The sequence below is a fragment of the Nannospalax galili genome, unplaced genomic scaffold (assembly GCF_000622305.1).
Source record: "Nannospalax galili isolate Female #2095 unplaced genomic scaffold, S.galili_v1.0 scaffold413, whole genome shotgun sequence".
In the NCBI taxonomy this organism is placed as follows: Eukaryota; Metazoa; Chordata; class Mammalia; order Rodentia; family Spalacidae; genus Nannospalax; species Nannospalax galili.
The window spans coordinates 882,712-903,124 of record NW_008333889.1 but is presented as its reverse complement, the minus strand read 5'-3'; the positions used below and the strand labels follow the sequence as shown (position 1 = coordinate 903,124).

General features: G+C 39.0%; 1 protein-coding gene across 10 annotated transcripts in view; it reads right to left on the bottom strand.

Moving 5' to 3' along the window:
- The window catches only part of Cadps2 (calcium dependent secretion activator 2), a 595,026-nt gene that overhangs the window by 9,066 nt on the left and 565,547 nt on the right, over nt 1-20,413 (bottom strand). The gene's annotated exons all lie outside the window — the stretch shown is intronic.

Genomic DNA, 20,413 nt, shown 5'->3' with positions numbered 1-20,413 from the left:
TTAATTTCTGACATTTTAGATTCACTTTAATTCTTTAGCCTTAGCCGTTTCCATTTGAAAGTAGCTAAGCCCTCATATATATGACTGGCAATACCGAATTAATATATGTCATTAAGGGTCCTACCCCTAGATCACACTGTCCAGATAATTTAAAAACTAAAATATTGTCAAAATGGATAAGACTTTTTAAACTTCCAGCCTCTTTGTATGGGATAGCAAATTTCTCCTTTCTGTGGGAGTACAGAAAATATGATGCATTGTATAAAGGCTTACAATGTAGCAGTTAATCTGTTAGACTATAAAGTTACCATATCCATGGAGAGTTGTATAAATTTGAGAGAAAAGAAATCCTTATTAAAACACTCCATACATATCTTTATGATCTTTAAAAATCCTCATATAATTTAAAATTAGTTTAATTTCAAACTGCACGTAGTGATGCTTATAATTATGAGATAATGGAAGGGGCATTTAATGTAACACAGAAATTATTATTAATCTTACATTTTAACACAATACCCAAATTGTAAATTAAGAGAAAATGAACTTTGGGATAAAGTAATCTAAACTTAACTATCAAAATAAAGAACAGAGTGACAAGTAAGTAAAATGTTTGAGTTTTCACCATCTTACTTTGAAGGTAAACTTCTACAAGGAAAAGGGTCCAAGAAACATTATCCTATCAGTTCAGAACGTATGTTTTTGGTTTTAAGTTAAGGCAGTTTGAAGGAGGATTGTGGCTAAATTGAGCAAATGATTAGGGAATGCAGTGGCTTAGCCCTGGGCCCAGCCACTAGGAACAGACTAATGACAAAACCATGCTACTACATCGCTGCTTTCCTGCCAGTGATGAAACTGGAGGTACTCCCCACCTTCCCCCCCAAGTCACCAAACAGAAATCTCTAGCAGGTTGATATTTCTGGTGCTAGAGTTAATATCCTTCTTTTGAGAAGGAAATTACAGTCGGTTCCCCCCACTTCTTTTTCATCTTGAGAACAATAAAAATTGTTAGATTCATTTTCCCTGCCAACTCAAACCAAAGCAAGCCTTCACATGAAACAAAGAGGAAGAAAAAAAAAAAAAAAACTTGAAAAGGATGCATATGCCTAGAATTCAGGATGTTAGGAAATGTCTTTTTCATTTTGGAAAAGTTAATTTTGTAAGCAACTTATGTGACGATTTGCTTCTCCCTTCAGGGGCTGACAAGGGAGCTGGTGCTGCCTGTGCTGAAGTCAAGGGAACAGCATCGTGTTTTCTTCTTTGCTTCCGTCTACACAGGAATAGAGCAGTAACTGTATATTTTACATTTTTTTTCCTTCATCAGTCCATGATAGCAGCCTACCACTTTAACAACAAAAAAGGAGCTTTTTTTTTTTCTTTTTGTGGTTCATTCAAACTCCTGTAAGGGCTCACTCACTTCATTTTCTTGAGATACCTCTTTTAAAGCAAAAAGAAAAGAAAAGGAAAGGCTAGGGTTGACTCTGTGAGACCCTTGTATTTATTCACACTTATTGTGCATGACTGTAGACTGGTAAATCATATTAGCAGCCCGTCTTCCCATCAAGCTGCTACTTGCTTTCCAGCCCTGGGAAGGTTCAACAAATCAACAGGAGCACGGAAAACAGAACATCAGTCTAATCTAGTGTTTAAGGTGAAGTTTTCAAACCCAATCTAAGAAGATCTTTAGAGCAAGCAACAAGCTGAAGGGCTCAGAAGGTGGTATTGACAATGAAAGACTGTTGAAATATTGAGAAGCGCAGCACTTGTGCATTTTTAATAACAAGAGGGTCAACAAGGACACAGCTCCCTCAGTGCCAGGAGTTGCCACTGACTATGGAAATTGCCACACCAGGGCCATAAATGCTCGAAGTTCATCAGCTTTCTTAAACAGTTCATCAGCTTTCTTAAACACCCTGAACCCCCTCCGTGGACCTTTAGTCTTGAATTAACAAACCAAAGCAATGAAAGAGGGTGCAGTCTGAATGGCTGGCATTGATCCCCAACTGTGTCAGCACTGCTACAGGCCCTGAAAAACTCTCTCCATTGTCAATAGAAATTGACAAACCTCCTCTCCTAAATAGTGCAGCTGAGCCAGGCGGGATCCACGCAGCTGTAACGGGCTCTGCTCTTGGGGCCCCGGAGCACTAACAATAGAACAAGCATGAGCTCTTTGTCAGTCCCAGACTCGGCAATTTTCTAACAAGGATTAAAGTTGTTTCTCCGCAGAGCTGGTGAAAAGAGCTTTAGCAACATACCGTGCTTTCTTCATGCAAGGTAAAGAGAAGTAGTTAAGGAATTTCATTATTCTGTTGACTAGCGGAGAGACAAAACAAATATATTAAATATGCACAACTCCCCTTTTTGGGGGCCTCATTTATAACATTTGGAGGATGATTCCATTAAGCATAACACTTATCGCTTGGAAACAAGTACTTCAAATTTATTTTGGAAGTTTTATTTTTCAAAAGTCCAGCTGCTTGCCACCTGGAACGAGGTCTCAATACACACTAATGCACAATGCCTTTAGACCCTCGTGGCTGATATTCCTAAATCTGAATCACAAGACCCCATAGGGTTTATATATCGAGGCTTCAAGCAAATGATTTCTGGCAGAATGCGGCTTCTGATGATGATGGTGAGGGAAAAAATAGCTGCTTTGCGACAGCAGAAATCTGTGACGCGTTTTCTACTTAAGTGTTTAGATTTTTATTATGATTTGGTACAACTAGTAGATGATTTTCATTCTTCTCCAGCTATGCTTGCTGCAATAGGTGAAAAACGGAAGGAAGGAAGGCCATAAAGAAAGCACCTATAGAGAACACATAGGAGGGAGGGAGTAAGGAAGGAAGGAAGGAAGGAAGGAAGGAAAAAGAACTAATACTTTTCAGTGCTCTAAGATGTGGAATGGCTACATTTCCACAACATATAGGTATTTCTTCATTTGCTTGATATAGAGTTGAATCACTTGGTTGAAATGGAATAATATCTAGAAAGTGTCACCTTAGGAGAAATATGTACTTTCAAAGCCTACAGCTCAATTGAATTAAGAAAAAAAACCAGTATTCTTAAAAAGCTAAAATCTTTGATGTGAGTGAGAAATACAAGCTGTCCTCTAGGATCTTCCAAGGGAACAAAAATTGACCAACATCAATGCCGTACAGCTTCACAGCACTCTGAAACATACATGCTACATTATGTGTGTCCACTGCTGCTCCTGCCAGCAGCACACCTCCTTAATAACTAAATTTGTGGCTCTTTTTCACTTCCCACTTCTTAACACTGAAACATAAATTTGATATTAATGGTAAATTTGATACAATAGTGTCACCCCCCCATCAAGGCATCCCACTGAAACTATCATATCTAGATTCACAGAACACACTGTAAAGGACAATTTTGAAAGTTTTAAGTACAAGTTTTTGTTGGCTTGGAATAGGATGAAGGACTGTATTTAAGGAAAACTGAAATCAACCTAATACAGCTAAAAATAGAAGATTTGTTCAGTCCAACTGACACACGCCAACATTCTGAGCCAGCACTTGAGATGTTCATAGAGGGTAGGGTGGGGTGGGGTGGGGGTACAGAGAGTTCCTGGATATGGCACTGTGGCTGAGGGCTGGCTTCCATACACCCACCTGTAAAGGAGGTACAGAATATATAAACTGCTTTTAACATAATAGCATTCTTGAGCTCTGTAGAAACACCAGCATTTGGGGGCTATGGAAACAGTTCAAGGTAGGACACATGCTTGTGTGAAACCCTGGTTTCTATTTCTAGCACTGAAAGAAAAATCCTGTGAGATCAGATTTGATTGTTATAAGAAAAGGCACAATGAACTTGTGATCCTTATAAAAATGAACTGAAAGGAAATGTCAAACTTTTGCTTTGGATATGCTGCTCAAATATAGCTTTCAGTCATTTTTCGATTTTGATAAGCTGCTAAAATATAGCTTTCTGTCATTCTTTTGTTATGCTGCTTGAGTATAGCTTTATTCTTCCATTATAAAGATGCACCAAAGTCTTGAGTTCTAGAATTTTCTATTGTTTGTTTTCAATCGAATTCATTTTGGCCTCTTAATGAAATACAGACATTGTGAAAATAAACTAATGAAGTGTTAGTGAGGAATTAACGAGAGTTATAGAACTTTGGATTATTACTTTTATTGCTGTTATTTTATACTGTTACTACTATTATTTTGAGACAGGGTCTCCTGTATCCAAGGGTGGCATGGAATTTGCTGTGTAGCCAAGGATGACCTTGACCTAATCCTCCTGCCTTCACTTCCTGAATGAAAAGACTGCTGGGGTTCCACCATACCCAGTTTCTACAGTTCTGGTCAGGGATCCACACATACTTTGCCAACTGAGCTATACTTCCAGCCTTATACTATTATTATAATTCTGATTAAAGGCATCTAATACTCTATTTTTCATTAAAAGTTCAAGTGACATTAACTAAAATCAACCAATACACTGGAGTGGATGCTATTCACATTTTTGCATAGTTGCATATTCCCGAAGTAAAAAGCTCAGTTTAGATTAAATCATTTACTTATTCAGATCTATAAATCATGTATAAGGGTCAGGGATAAGATTTTCATTCTATTTTTAGGCTCTGGAATCTATGTTTATAATTATGTTATTACATTTCACTATTGAAAAGAGTCTTGATTTCTGTTTTGTCAGCAAAATTCCTGATTCTTAAAAGCTGTTTGAAGCTTCTAGCAGAAAAGTTAAAAACAAAACAAAACAAAAAAAACCAACCCCTTTCAATTCCTGGTGACTACTGAAAGTGATTGTAACAGAGTTGTATACAAAAAGGAGAGGTGCCTCTGAATTGTTTCAAGTTGAAGAATCCACACTTCCAAAGGCAAACACATCTGTAAATTTGCAAAAGGAACATGGAACATAAGGCAATTCTCTGCAGAACCACATGTCCTGCTAGGGTAATCAAATGGCTATTATGCTTTGCATCTCTTACATCATCTCTTTTCAGTTAAGGCTTGTTTCTATGCTGTACTGCCTCATACCTAAAAACACTCAAGAATGTTTTCTTCAGTGTAACAAAACAGTGAGATATGTAAAATAGATCCTTGGTTCATGCATAGGAGACCTCTACACAGGTGGCTTTCTTCAAGTTTTGTTTTCTTCTAAAATACAGAACATGGAAGAACATTTATTCATGCTTTTTTTTTAAGTTGACTAATAAGGGTGATTTTTAAATTACAACAGAACATTTTGCAAGTTACAAGCTTTACAATATCTTATTTATCTACTTAGAGGCAGGTTCTCATGTATCCCAAGGTGGCCTTGAACTCCCAAGGCAGCTGAGGGTGACCTTGAACTCCTGATCTTTTTGCTTTCATCTTTTGAGTGCCAGGATCACATGATTTAAGGGAGTGAAAAAGTAAACACTGCAAACATGGGAGTGTTGGCATATAGTAGGTGGCTAATAAATGCTTATTGAACGGTGAAACCAGCTGCTTTATTTTTAGAGTTGCACACTTACTCTTTATATCCATAATTATCCTGACTGAGATAGTTTCAAATTAGATCCTCTTCAGTCACAAAGCAGACTAAGTTACATAACAGGACTAGTTCTGTACACTGGGACATGCAAGGGCTCTGTTCAATTCACTGCTCTTTAATTAATCCCAAATCCAGTTCATTTCAATAGGTCCTAAAAGCCTTTCTCTACTCTACACACAGGGTAATAAAATCAATACTGTTTTATATTTCTTACTATCATCAAGTTGGCAGCTGCCTCTGTAAGTTTATTTTGTAGTTATTCTGATGCCACAAGGCTAGTGATTATAAAGTAAAAATTAGTTATTCCACTTTTTTTCTGCTAAGGGATGGGATGTATACTGGTTTGGTTAATCTCTTCCAAAAAATGATTAAATTAATGACTTGGCAGAAATCAGTTGTCTATCCAGGCATAATGGCACCCAGATCAGCGGGGGATTCATTGGATTTCACTGGGCACTATGACCAGTATTTTTTTTTTTTTCTTGGTTGGATGACAAATTAAACACCATATAAAATTCTGGTCAATATTACATTTTAAATCAATAACATAAGATCTAAAGAAAGATATAGCAAACTCTAGGAAGTGCTGCTTAATCATAAAATTTAATTTCAAGATAAGACCTAGGCTTGAGCATTGACTGTTAGGAGATCTTTCTACTTGCGTTTCCTTATAAAAATTGGGGAATGTTTGTGTCTTAATAACATCACAGGGACTGAAGTAAACAGCTGCTTCATGTCTCTGAGTCTTGGTGCCCTCCCACACATGTGTAGCAGACCAAAAGACTGTGGCCCTGCCCTATACCAGGCTTCTCTGTACTTTTACTCCCTCAGCTCGCCAGTACCACTGGTCTGGATTTTTAATATCAACTTCATTTCCTTGGCTATGTTCATATTAGGCTTGAAGGTTTAGGATCTCCATTGTCTGCTACAAAATCAATACTATTTCCTACCAGGGAGAATTAGGTGCTCTCATATTCTATCCATGTGTTTACAGGCATATCATATGATGTCTACCACAAGTTGTGATTAGCCACAAAGTATTCGCTGAACCTTATTTTGATGCTGTCTTCAGCCCCTGGCAGAGTGTTTTGCACATAGTATGCATTACAAATTGGCTGATGGACTGAAAATTTTTAATTATTTGGAAATATAAAATGCCATTTGTATATATGAGTAGTAGGGTTTTTCTATAGGAAAATGAAAGACTTGTACCAGAATCAGATTCGCTTTAGTTGGAATAACATGCTTCACTAATAGAAAAATAATTGAACAGGGAGCTGGGGATGCAGCTCAATTGGCAGAGTGGTTGTCTTTCGGGATGAGGCCCTGGGTTTGATCCCTAGCACCGTAAAATAATTTAATAGATATTAAAATTGCAGAAATGATCAGGAAACAATTGCATGTATCTAAAGAAATTTAACACAGGACTAAATGGAGCTTACAATGCAACAATCTTATCTCATTTTAGGTGACAAATGACATGGAGGAAGTGCTACAAATTAAATCTCCATGTTTAAGCAAATAGGTGAGTGCCCATGTATGTGCACACACTCACAAAGATATGCTAACCCTACAAGGTCAGCTGGGCTCAGCTTTGGACAGGCCTAAGGCTGTCGCCCAAGCAGTGAGCTGCTTCTCCAGCATGTGTCCAGGTGTGCTGACACCTGTTCCTTGGGTTATCTAAGGCTGTGCTGTGTGGGTATTTCTACCACAGAAACACATGTCCTGGGTAACTTCTCTACTTGTTGACTTTGTGAGCTGTTTCTAAAGAAAGGCAAAAAAGATTATTGCTATGCAACTGTGAACTTCTGTTTGACGATGTGTGAGAACTCTCCCGACATTTGAGCAAAACACTCAGGGAGGATGGAGAAGGGAGGTAGTAATGTTGTCTGCAGTCTTAGCACTTGGTGGGGTAAGTCTAGAGTGGGTATAAATTGTGTTGCACTAAACCTTCTAATCAGCCCATGAAACACAGAGAAATAAAGAAATAACACGGCCAATCACTATTACCTATTTTGAAAGGGTGTTGAATTTTACTCCATTGTGCTTATATTTGAAAATATATCTATGGATATATATTCTGTAAATGAAAGTATGGAACATTTTGTGTGGCAACTAACCATTTCTCAAGAAGATCTGTGTGCTCAGCAGAATACTAAAGGACTAATTCCTTTAGGCAGACACTATTCAGCATCATGATTCCAGCTGCTAGCACAGTGTGACTTTTAGAAATGCTCAATGAATACAGGTTGGATTTTAAAAAAATGAGCAGTAATAGGGGTTGGAACATCTTCTTATTAGAATCCAAGTATGTGTGACAAAGCCAACATGTAACACTTGAATCCTAATGTTTATCACCTTCCTTCATCCCTGGCAGTTGAATGGTGAAATTGATTGTTTTCTATACTCTACATGTACATTATCAGCTGAAAGCATATTCTCTACCAAGAAACATATTCAGAGGGGAGTAACTAAGAGGAAAGGCAACTGAAAGCAATATAATAGGTAGAACCAAGTTCATGGAGCTCAGTAGAACACATATATGAAGAGTTATGTCTCAGAATGCACACATAGGAAAAAGACGTGAAGGAATCTTGTTCAGTCACATTCAGACATTGCATCCTATCCCTGCTCTAAACCCTAAGCATGACAGAGAACACTTGGAAAAATTTCAAAGCACAGTCATGACAGTGATTAAAGGACCAGGACAGGAGCCGTTGCAGAGAAGTTAAACAAATAAGGATTATTTATCTGGGAGTTGACAAGTATGACAGACACCTTAATAACAGTCTTCATGTGTAGAAAGGGTTATTCCCTAGAGGATGCTGGCTACCTGCTTTTTGTTCTGCAGTGAGAGGAAAAGGGGAAATGGGCTTAAAATGCAGCATGAAGAATTTAAGTTAGGTAGGTATTAGAACTTTCCCTTTTTTTTTTTAATTAAAAGAAGCATTTCATTACAACAGCATTAACCTATTCAATAACATTTTTCTGAGCTAGGGTACATCTCTTTCAAAATTGGCTGTACATTTCTAGGTTTACAGATGAATTTATTACGTTTATATAAACTTTTACTCATTATAAACTCTATAAGACATAAAATTAAATGAGGTTCCAATGTTTAAAAAAGATCTCCACCTCGTTGTCAAAACACACAGTTTCATACAGAAAAATTCATTCCAGGGCTCTTGACATTGAGACATTTTCACATGCATTTCTAATCTCTATATACATGACTATCACTGGTTACAGTCACCCACCTTCTGAGCTCCTCGGCATCTGAGCATGAATACAAACTCGTCAGGTAGACAGTTTTGTCCACATTAAGATATCAAAAGTCAGGATGGGGCGAGGTGGCACACACCTTTAATCCCAGTATTTGGGAGGTAGGGGCAGAGGCAGAAGCAGGCAGAGCTCTGTGTTATTGAGGCCAGCCTGGTCTTCACAGTGAGGTCCAGGCCAGCTGGGACTATAGGGAAAACCTATCTCAAAAAAAAAAAACAAAAAAACCCACAAAAAAACCTACCAACCAACCAACCAACCAACCAACCAACCAACCAACAACAACAAAATCCAAACTAAAAAAGATACCAAGTTCAGATTTTTCCCTTTCCTAGGGGTGAGCTGATATTAGAAATAGAGGCTCTTGTTAGTTTAGGTCTTTTTAAGTGTCCTTTTGAAATTATTCTTTAATTTAGTTCCTGTCAATGTATTCAATAAACACTGAATGATGATTTTGCAGAAAAGGTTACTTCTTTACACAGATTTATTTTTTTCAAATTTGGATTTAGTCAATATTGGCAACCTAGTTGCCAGTGCTGTGCCCACCAGTGAATGGTGCCAACCCTGCAGAGGGGACTGTGGAGAAGACCATAAGGGAGGTGAACTCACAGATGGGGGAATCCAAAAAGCTACTACAGAAATTGGCCTTGAAGCCATATGTGTTATTTGCTCACGAAGTTAGGACAGAAGGAAAGTAGCAGTTCTGTGCAAACACCACACTGGTCAATTGGTAGAGATGCTGGCCTCAGGGGAGGCCTGGGCATTTTCAGTAACAAGCCACCCGAGGCTAGATGCAGTGCAGGCATGTCAAGTCCACATGGCAAAAGTCAGCATAGGCCAAGCTCTATATGTGAGTCAGAATCTCCAGACAAATGAAAGGCAAAAGAGGCAGGAAACTAAAACTAACTTGATAAGGCTCCATGCATTGCGTATCAGCCACCTAACACTTGTTTATAAATTCAGCACTGCATTCTGATTTCTTCAGTGGGGATGTATCAAGGCTTTGTTACCGGTTTCAGTGTCTGATGCAAATACGTGATTCTGCAATTGGTGTTTAGAAACATTTCTCCAACATGAAAATCCTGTCACCTTCCATTTGTCCATGACAATTTTACCATTTCTAAGAGAGCTTAGGATACCAGCAACATTTCCTTTTTTCTTATTCAAGCAAAAATCTCCCATCAGTTTGTATATGGGATTCCCCCCACCCCCTTAATTCTGAGCACAATTAAAGGTGAGTTAAGGCTCTGGTGGAAATCTAAAGAGCATCAGCAAATCTGAGCACTGCTCAGCTTTTGAATTGCTTTTCTACTTCTCAGTTCTTTTAAATGGTTTTCTATGGCAGGGACATTTTTCTTAATTAGTCACAGCTAATTAGTGTTCTGGCATAGACAAGTAATCAGAAATGTCAGAGCTGCAAGGCTACATCTCCCTAATCCTTTGATAATAATTTAGCCTCCTGGGAGGGCCCCAAGCTGCGGTAAGTAGTGACTGACAATAAGGCAAAATTAGGTGGGCAGCAGACCATTAGGATAGAAAAATAAAAAGCACTACCAAATCCTGCTGAGCACCATCAGGCAACTAACTGCACTGCCAGATGAGGTGCCTGTTTAAGCCTGTGTTGTTAATTAGCTGATTCTACCAGACCTGCCACATATGTGCAGGTGCCTCATGCAAAGATGTGTGTTTCTGGGCATGTGCCAAGTGACAATTGTGGACCACGATCACATTTCAAGAACTGAAGTTTAAGAAGTCCATGTATTTCTTGAAGATTCTTTTGAATTATCAAAGAAATAAGATCAACAAGCTACATTTTTTTTTCTTGTTGAGTTTCTTTAAGCAATTAGGCATGCTTATCTCAAGTTTCTTGGGTTTTAATTCAGCTGCAGCTTAGATTCAAATGAGGGCCTTTGGCCTCTCAGAACCGCGCCCAGACTTGCCGAAGCTATTTTGGCATAAACCATACATCAAAAGTAGATCCTTTTTATAAATTCTTACACTTACAAATAACATTAAAATGAGGATTACTAACTCAAATGAACAAGACAGCAATGATGCTGAGAGTGGTTTTCAAAGTGAAACCATGTTGGGGGGGGAAGCACCACAGGGCACGCTCTACATGACATCTGTGCAGGAGGGTGAGCCAATACAGAAAAGGTTTGCTTGTGAGTGCCCTGGAAGAGGCCAAACAGCTTCAGTCGGAGTTCAAATATGGAAGGTAAAATGAGGCAGGAGTACATGCAATGAAAAAGCAACAGCTGGAGAGCAAAGTGTTAAGCTAGCTAACAAGTGCACTAAAATAGGTAAGATGTGAGGTGCATAAGATACTGCTCCACATCAGTCAGACTTTTTCATCCACCTTTAGTACACAATGTGGCAGAACAGGGTGCACAGAAGAATATAAAACAAATGACCTCAGAGATCCTCAAACACACCACTGAACTCACATTAGCCATTCCTTCGCACTGATGGGAAAAGGTAAGGATTATGGCATAGGTCTCACATTAGTGGTTAGTTCTGAGAGCTGGTAGAAAAATCGTGGTTGGGTGTCATGGGCCAAGAAATAATGCTTTACACTAGTCTATTTTTTTTTACATAGAAACAAAACCCCAGAGGAAATCTTTGTCAGTGGAAGTGTATATTAATTTAGACAGTCTATAGAACAAATTAAAATGGAAAATCCTTTGAAAACACTGAAACTTTTGCTTTATTCATGTATACTGTAATTCTAAAATGTCTCAATATTGCTGAATAAACATACTTCATTTACTGTTTTTAAAAAGTCTTTGACTTGATAGGCCTTAATTCATAATGACAGAGGTACATGAAATTCAGTAAGCGGGGGGGGGGGGAGCTTAAGAAAGGTACACTCAGGGGATGGAGTCTAAATATGATTAAATACACTGTATGAAATTCTCAAAAATTCAATCAAAATATGTATAACAGTTTAGAAAAAAAATCCTTGAAAGAGGAAACCTGCTATTTTTAAACTGACATTCACACATAAGAGACTCTATAACAACAGAATAGGATATAAAAGGGCATGTCCTAGTTTGTTTCTTCATTGCTCTGACAAAATACTCTGACCACTACCAACTTGGGGAGGAAAGGGTTTATTTAGCTTACATATCCTGGGTCACAGTTCATCTAGAAGCCCAAGGTAGGAACTCAGGGCAGGAACCTGGAGGCAGGAGCTGGAGCACAGGCCATGGAGGAACGCTGCTTACTGGCTTGCTCCCCTGGCCCCTGCTCAGCCCGCTTTCTTATGCAACATAGGCCCACCTGCACAGGGGTGGCACCACCCACAGTGGGCTGGGCCATCCACATCACTCATCAAGAAGATGCCCCATGGACATGGCCACAGGCCAGTCCAATAGAGGCAATTCCCCAGTTGAGGCTCCCCAAACCCAGGTGTGTCAAGTTGACACTAAAGCTATGCAGCACAATTGACCCCTTGTCAATGACACACAAACATCACTATTAAACCATAACTTCCCAATTTCTGTCCCCAAGATATGATGTTAATAGCACAACATAAGACAGTACAACCTTACAAACCTCACAGTCCTTAAAAAGATCCAAACACTTAAAAGTCCATAGTCTCTTTTAAAACTCTCAACTGTGGGTGGGCTTCTGTAAAATCCAAAACAAGTACTGTCTTATTTCAACGGGAAGAACTGGGGACACCTAAAGGAAAACAAAAGTCCAGCAAAGTAGCTCAAGGCTGGACATCTGGGATTCACTCACTATCTTCTGGGCTCCAAAGGGTACTGGCAGCTCCACTGCTCTGACTCTGCAGTCCACAGCATTCAGCTTGTCTCGCAGACCCAGGCCAGCTCCATTCCACACCTACTGCTGTCCTTGGTGGTCATCCCATGGTCCTGGCCTCTCCAAATAGCTGGGGTCTCCACTGAAACTGATGCTACACCTTCACCAATGGCCTCTTCTTGCCTCTGGGGTGCAAAGCCTCAGATTCTCTCCATGACCCCTTCAATCCTGGGGTCTTTGCTGCAACTGAAGCTGTACTTTCACTTATGGCCTTTCATGACCTCTCTGAGTGCCAAGCCTCACCTGCTCTCTGTGACTCCTTCACACTTTCAACACCAGAACCATGCAGGAGACTCTTACACATTACCAAGTCCTGCTTCCACCTCGAAACAGAGGTGCAGGTCCCCTCTGTACGCTGACCCTGAGGAAACACCTCCCAGAAGACTTCACCACGGTGATGCTGGTTTCTTGTTACTTACAGCTGATTTTTCAGCCCCAGCTAACCAGCATCAACTGTCCCAGTAAAGCAAAGGTTTTGCTTCAGGTTCTGGTCTCTTCTTAATTACAGCTAATTCTTCAGCTCCAGCCAACTAGAACCCACAGATTCTCAATTCAAAATCTCACACGAACAGCCCTGATAGTCTCCACTTCCCTTTGAATCTTCACAAGCCAGGCCTCCATCGTCTACAACTCTTTCAGCATAACTGTTCCAAGCTCCACTGGAACAAACTCTGAACACACAATAGTTTTTCCAGCCCAAAGTTCCAAACACTTCCACAGTCCTCCCAAAAACAACAAGGTCAGGTCTGTCACAGCAATATCCCACTTTCTGGTACCAATTACTGTCCTAGTTTGTTTCTTCATTGCTCTGACAAAATACTCTGACCACTACCAACTTGGGGAGGAAAGGGTTTATTTAGTTTACATATCCTGGGTCACAGTTCATCCAGGAGCCCAAGGTAGGAACTCAGGGCAAGAACCTGAAGGCTGTAGCTGGAGCACAGGCCATGGAGGAATGCTGCTTACTGGCTTGCTCTCCTGGCCCCTGCTCAGCCCACTTTCTTATGCAACATAGGCCCACCTGCACAGGGGTGGCACCACCCACAGTGGGCTGGGCCCTCCCACATCACTCATCAAGAAGATGCCCCTTAGACATGGCCACAGGCCAGTCCAATAGAGGCAATTCTCCAATTGAGGCTCCCTCAACCCAGGTGTGTCAAGTTGACACTAAAGCTATCCAGCACAGGGCACTATAATAAGTCTCATCCTATAGTCACTACAAAAGGCTGATTACAAGGAGGGGAAACAAAACTCACCTAAAGTATGATTTATGATTATACTTCAGCTTCATAAAGTACTTTTTATGATTTAAAAAGTACACCATAGACTCTAAATACATTTGAACAAAGGTATCATGGAAAGAAAGTTATTTAGTAAACAATATATTCTTTTCTTCTTCTTTTTGAGAGAGGGTCTTGGTATATAGCACAGACTGGCCTTGAACTCTAGATCCTCCTGCTCGTGCCACCTTGTGAGCATTGGAATTGCAGGTGTGTATCTTCACACAAAGTTTAGAAGTCACTCTTACCTATGACTTGTTGGCTTCAACTCTTCTTAGGAAATTGGCATAGTAATAAACTTAATCTTTAAATAAGTATGAAACAGTACTGTTGGTATTATCCAGCATAAATGAAGTCTTGAACCAAGAAGTTTGGGCAATGGTGTGAAAGGGTTAAAAAAGTTCTGAGTGCTTCTCTTTATTATTTAGGAATACAGAGAAAAGGGACTTCGAGTACAAAATTAATTTTAATTGAAAATCATATTTACTTGTAGTATTTTCATGTTTTTCTTTTTATCATATCATAAATAAGCTACTGAGCCTATTTATATAGTATAGACTAGTTTGGCCAAAACGTTTAATTTAGGGTTTTTTGTGTTTTTTTAACCTAGGAAATAAGAACTCTTTTCAGGCAAAATCTTTAGAAACGAAGGTTTTATAAAACACTATTTGGAGGAATATAACTGATTAACTATCATTTAAAGAATTACATTTAATTTTATAAGATATCACTACAATATTTTTAAAAATCTCATTGAAATGAAACTCCTCAACAATTAAATATTTAATCAGTTTATAACACAAGAGAATGCTTAAGCTACATGATTTGCCAATTAGATTCTGCACCCTGGTGTGTCTTTAGCAACATGAACACTAAAATGAGATTGTTTTAAAGGGGCTCAATTTGGGCATGCCCAGTAATGTACAAAGGCTAGACAGCTGGGTAGTATTGGTGTCTTGGGGAATAAGATGTGCTTTGGTGAGCCTTCAGTCTCAACTTTGTAATGTTCTTAGACAGGAAATGACTGCAGAGGGTACCCTGGTGACTTTTATTGCAGATTTCAATTTTGACTTCTAACACATCAGTTTTCAGCTCAGAGAACCAACACTGTTCAGGAATACCCCCGGACTCTCTCCTGACACAGGGACACTTGTGGCTTGTGTTCCACACCCCAAAGCTAAAGAGATGGTTCAGCAGTTAAGAACACTTGCTGTTCTTCCAGAGGACCTGGGTTTGATTCCCAGCACCCACAAAACAGCTAACAACTGTCTGTAACTCCAGTCCCAGGGGATCTGATACCCTCTACTGGTCTCTGTGAGAACTTGCACACATGTAGTGCACTTACATACATGCAAGAAAAACACTCATACACATAAAATACAAGTAATAAATAATATCTAAAAAAATTATAAAGGACACTGGCATAAGAAAAACTGTATACAAAATAGAATAATGCTCCCTTCACTTATACGTTTTTGTATATTCATGATCTTCCTTTACATTTATTTTATCTAGATAAGACAATATTATTAAAGAGGAATGTAACATGTAGATTTTAATCTTAGCATGCTTTCAATGACTTCTTGAGAGGCAGAGATAACTTCTGTCTAAAATATCTTGACTATATGAATAAAAACGTTTGGCATGAATACAGAGGCTCTGAGTTCCAACTACTGTTTTCTTTAAAAAATTTTTGTTTGTCTGTTTAATGTGTATGATTGTTTTGCCTGCATGAATGTTAAGTGCACCCAACCATGCACTTCCAGAAGAGGGCATCTCATCCCCTGGAACTGGAGTCAAGGATAGTAGTTAGCCACCATGTGAGTGCTGGGATTGGAACCTGGGTTCTCTGTAAGAGCAGCCACTGCTCTTAACTGTTGAGCCATCTCTTCAGTCTTCCCCCAACTTTGGCTTTAAATTTGAGTTTCAAGACTATAATGGTAGGCACAAGAAATGGCATCTGGTGCCACTATTCTGTTTAAATGAATTTTTAAATTATATTTGTTTATTTATTTATTTACTGTGTGTGTGCACCAAAGCACCACAACTCGTGGGAGTCAGTTCTCTCCATCTACTGTGTGGGTCCTGGGGATAAAATTCAGGCCATCAGGCTTGGAGGCAGGCACTTTTACCTGCTGAACCATTTGCTGCCTCACAGCTATTCTTTTCTATAGACTATCTCTTCTACTCATCTACTGAACTTGCTATTACTTCTTAGCTGGGACACTTTGCTTTCACTGGTTAATAGGAAATAATTAAAAATTGTTATCTTGTGCCAGGTGAGGTGGGGAATACCTTTAATCCCATCACTTGGGAGGCAGAGGCAGAACTCTGTGAGATTGAGGCTAGCCTGGTCTATCTACATAGCTAGTTCCAGGCCAGCTGGAGCTATAGGAAGACCCTGTCTCACGCTACCCTGCCATGTGACTCCTCATACAACTCAACAACTGGTTTCCATCACTGTTGCTGATTTAAAACACAATCACTTGTTTAAAATCCGGGTTTCAGAAATTATCTGGAATTCTACATGAACATTTTCAGTTTGTATACTGAGTGTTAAACAGATGATATAAATTTTGAATTTCACCCACATAGTCAATGGCAGAACTATAGTTGGAACTCTAGTCAGGTGTTCTTCCCAGAAAATAACTTATTATTTGAAATTCTGTATGTCTCAGGTATGGTGGAGATAGCATGGGATTTCATAAAAGGAGTCTGAAAAGAGACATATTTTCAAAGTTTGACGACACTGAGTTTGAAGTCACTTATTTTCTGAGTGGAAGATCTATTAACTCCAAAATTAAGATGAAACTGAATAATGGCACCTCACCCAGAAAGTTGGAAATAATTAGGTAAAGCACCTAGCACACGGAATGGAAGTGGTGACAATTATTACTTCAACAACTTGAAAAGATTAAGGATATATCTTTGTGTGTGTGTGTGTGTGTGTGTGTGTGTGTGTGTGTGTGTGCATGAGTGTGCGTGTGTGCGCGCATGGAGACCAGGTTGACATCAGGTGATTTTCTAAATTTTTCATTTCCCTCCCTCCTTCTCTCCCTCCCTCCCTCCCTCCTTCCTTTCCCTCCATCCCTTCTTCCCTCCTTCCCTTCCTCTTTCTTTTCTTTTACTTCCTTCCTTTCTTCCTTTCTTTCCCCTTCTTCCTTCCCTCCTCCTTCCCTCCCTCCTTCCTTTCTTCCTTTGTGTGTGTGTCTGTGTGTGTGTGTGTGTGTGTGTGTGTGTGTGTGTGAGAGAGAGAGAGAGAGAGAGAGAGAGAGAGAGAGAGAGAGAAGTGTATATGGAGGTCAGAGAACAACTTGTTCATGTCAGTACTGTCCTTGCATGTGTGGGTTCCAGGGACAGAACTCACGTCATCATGCCTGGGGCCAATCACCTTTATCTTCCCAGAGTCATCTTGCCAGCTTTAGTTTTCCAGACAGTGTCTTTCACTCAGCCTGGAGCACAATGATTTGGCTATACTGCTTGGCCAGCAAGCCCTGAAGATTCTCCTGTGTCTGCCTCTCCAGCACTGGGATCAAAGGTGCTAATCATTGTGCTGGAGATCCAAACTCAGGTCCACATGTTTACATGCAAGCACTTTACCATCTCCCAGCCCCAGATTAGGGATGCATTTTAAACTCAGTTTTCCTTGTAAGCAGCATGGACCTCCCATTTATTAACACTTGACAGAGTTATTTCTGTTCCAAGAAAAAAGTGATACATAAGTTTAAACAAATGATGAAAAAGCTTAGCATCATATCTGTATTCACACTAATTTTTTGACCTTTAGAAGGGGCTTTTAATTTTAATATTTCAAGATTTGATATGAAAATTTAATTGATAAAAACTTCATATATAATAGACATTTAAACTGTTTCTATTTTATATACATTGAAGTTAAAAAAACAAGTTTCTCTATGGAGGCTAGAAGGAGAACAGCAGTGCAGACTGCGTGGGTCACATGCTTCATCATGACATACAGCCATATGGGAATGGTGGGGATGCTGCTGTTCTCATTCATAGGAGTTCCAAAACAGGAAAAAATCTAGGAAAATGGTCATTTTTTTGGTCTTAGTGGTATCATTATTTAAATTTAATTCTTGGATATTTCGCCACAAAAATCATGGATAATAAAGATATTTAACTGATCAAAAAACTCTTAGAGGCCAAGGAAACCCTAAGTAGGTATGCAAAGTCCCACAGATATTTCAATAACCCTTTCCATGGTTAGATATCTTCTAGGAAGAAGATTATGTAGTGTAACACACTAATTTTTTTTTAAGTATTGGGGACAGAATTTATATGTGTCTTGTAAACTAATTGTTTTTATGAAAGATAATGTTAGCTGGCACATTTCCAAAAATCTGGGTAAAAGGCATACTATTCTTTAAGAGTTAAGCCCTTATATTGTATGATCATAAATGGAGCCTCTGGCACTTTACCAAGTTCCTAAGTCCACTCCAAGTTAACACATCGTAATTGTGTGTGTGTGTGTGTGTGTGTGTGTGTTCATTTGCACTTGAACTTCGGAGGATCCATTTACTAACTTACATAGGAAAATACTCTAATTGGAATATCAAAAGTTTGTCATGATGCTTGAACACAATTGTTCTCTTCAATCTTTAATCTGTCATAGACTAAAGTAGCTAACAGTATGTTTAGGGTCATTATTTTCAACTGTTTCCTGACACCAAACAACATTATTTTAAGCTCCAGACAAGTAGATTTCCAATAATTATATAATGTCTCTCAGTAATGATCTGTTCCTAAAGATACACATTCTACTTTACCTTTCAACACATACTTGATAACCTCTCATTTACTAACTGTAATTGAGGCAAATTCAGTCTCAGCTAATTAGGAGCTATTAGTACACCCTCATACATGGTATTCTTAATGACATACTAGAAGTAGGGTTTCATTTTCAATTAAAGTAATAAATACGTACAACTTTAAAATATTAGAATGTTTGAGGACATTTCAATTATTTTTACAAATAACAATTCCAACACTCTATTGGGGGTGTGAAAAAATGAAAAAAAAAATAACTAAAATGGGATGCTCTGGAAGTAAAGCTACAGCCAAATCATATGCTTAGGTATTAGAAGGAAAGAATAATTACATAATGAAGACAATTCAATGAAGGCATTATTTGAGTGCTAGACTGGCTGGATCCCCTTTTGTTAGCTCTGATGGTTACTGCTACATACAGACTTCTAGGGAAGTTCAGGTATGCAGAGGGGTTAAAGTGGGGACTATCTTTGAGGTGAAAAAGTCTACCTTTAGCTGAGTGTGGTGGCACATGCCTTTAATCCCCACACTGGGGCAGGCAGATGTCTGTGAGCTGGAGGTGATCCTGGTCTACATAGTGAGTTCCAGGTCAGGTGGGTCTCTAGGGGGGTCCTGTCTCAACACAACACAACAAAACAAAACAATACATCAAAAAAAAAAAACCACCTTAAATTCCACCTTTGTTTATAACTGTAGTAACAATGGTTAAGTTTTGAAACAAATAGGCCACCAGCAAAAAAAAAAAAAACCCACTAAAATTCTTCAGAAAATACCCTCCTTTTCTTCCCACAAAAAATCTATCTAGAATGGACTGTTTTCTGAATGCTGCCATCTTATTTCCGCCATAGAATTTCTGCTGTAGTTAGGAAGAAACATAACACAAATAACATCAATTCAACAGTCTTTTTCTCTTCAGCATTTTTGAAAACCATCACATAAGCAAAAACCAAAAATTAAATAAAATATAAAAGAGTCCTTGGAAATGAAGCACATGCTTGTGAATTCAGAGCAATTCCAAACAGAAGCAGAAGTTGCTAATATGGTTTCAGTATTTTGTAAACGCGCCAGCTGGATGGATGATAATTTTTCTACCCCTGCAGGGCATCAAAGCTTTTAGGAAATCATTCTTTTCACACATATTAACACGTAGCTTATTAAAACAGATGATACTTTTATTGTAAAATGGCCTGGGTAGAGGCTGGAAACATAAAGTCAGAAAGATAAGGTTGACTTTGATCGCCCAATCTCATGAACAGCACACAGTGACACAACAGACCATGGTGGAGATGATGACGTGGCAGGACCTTCTGTAACTGCCACAGCTGAAGTGTCACCATGGGGCCCGTGAATTGCTGTTATGAAAACATTTGCAGTGACTTGCATAATTAAATGAAACTGCCAGAAAAGCATTTCTAAAATGCAGAGAAGATGCATGTAAATAAATACACTTCAAAGCAAATGCTGCCTTTCAGAATCAGTATTGGGGCAAGTCTGTAATTATGTCACTAAGGGCACAGCATCATTTGCTTCTCAGTGTTAAGAGTTACATGTGAATGACATGCTACTATTTAGATGGGCTGCTTTCTTGGTTACCTTTATATATAATTCAATATACGGCACTTGGTCAAAACCACAACCTCCATCCATGGTAAGTTGTCATACCTAAAGGAAGACCCTAGTACTAATAAAACTGTCATGTTATATATATA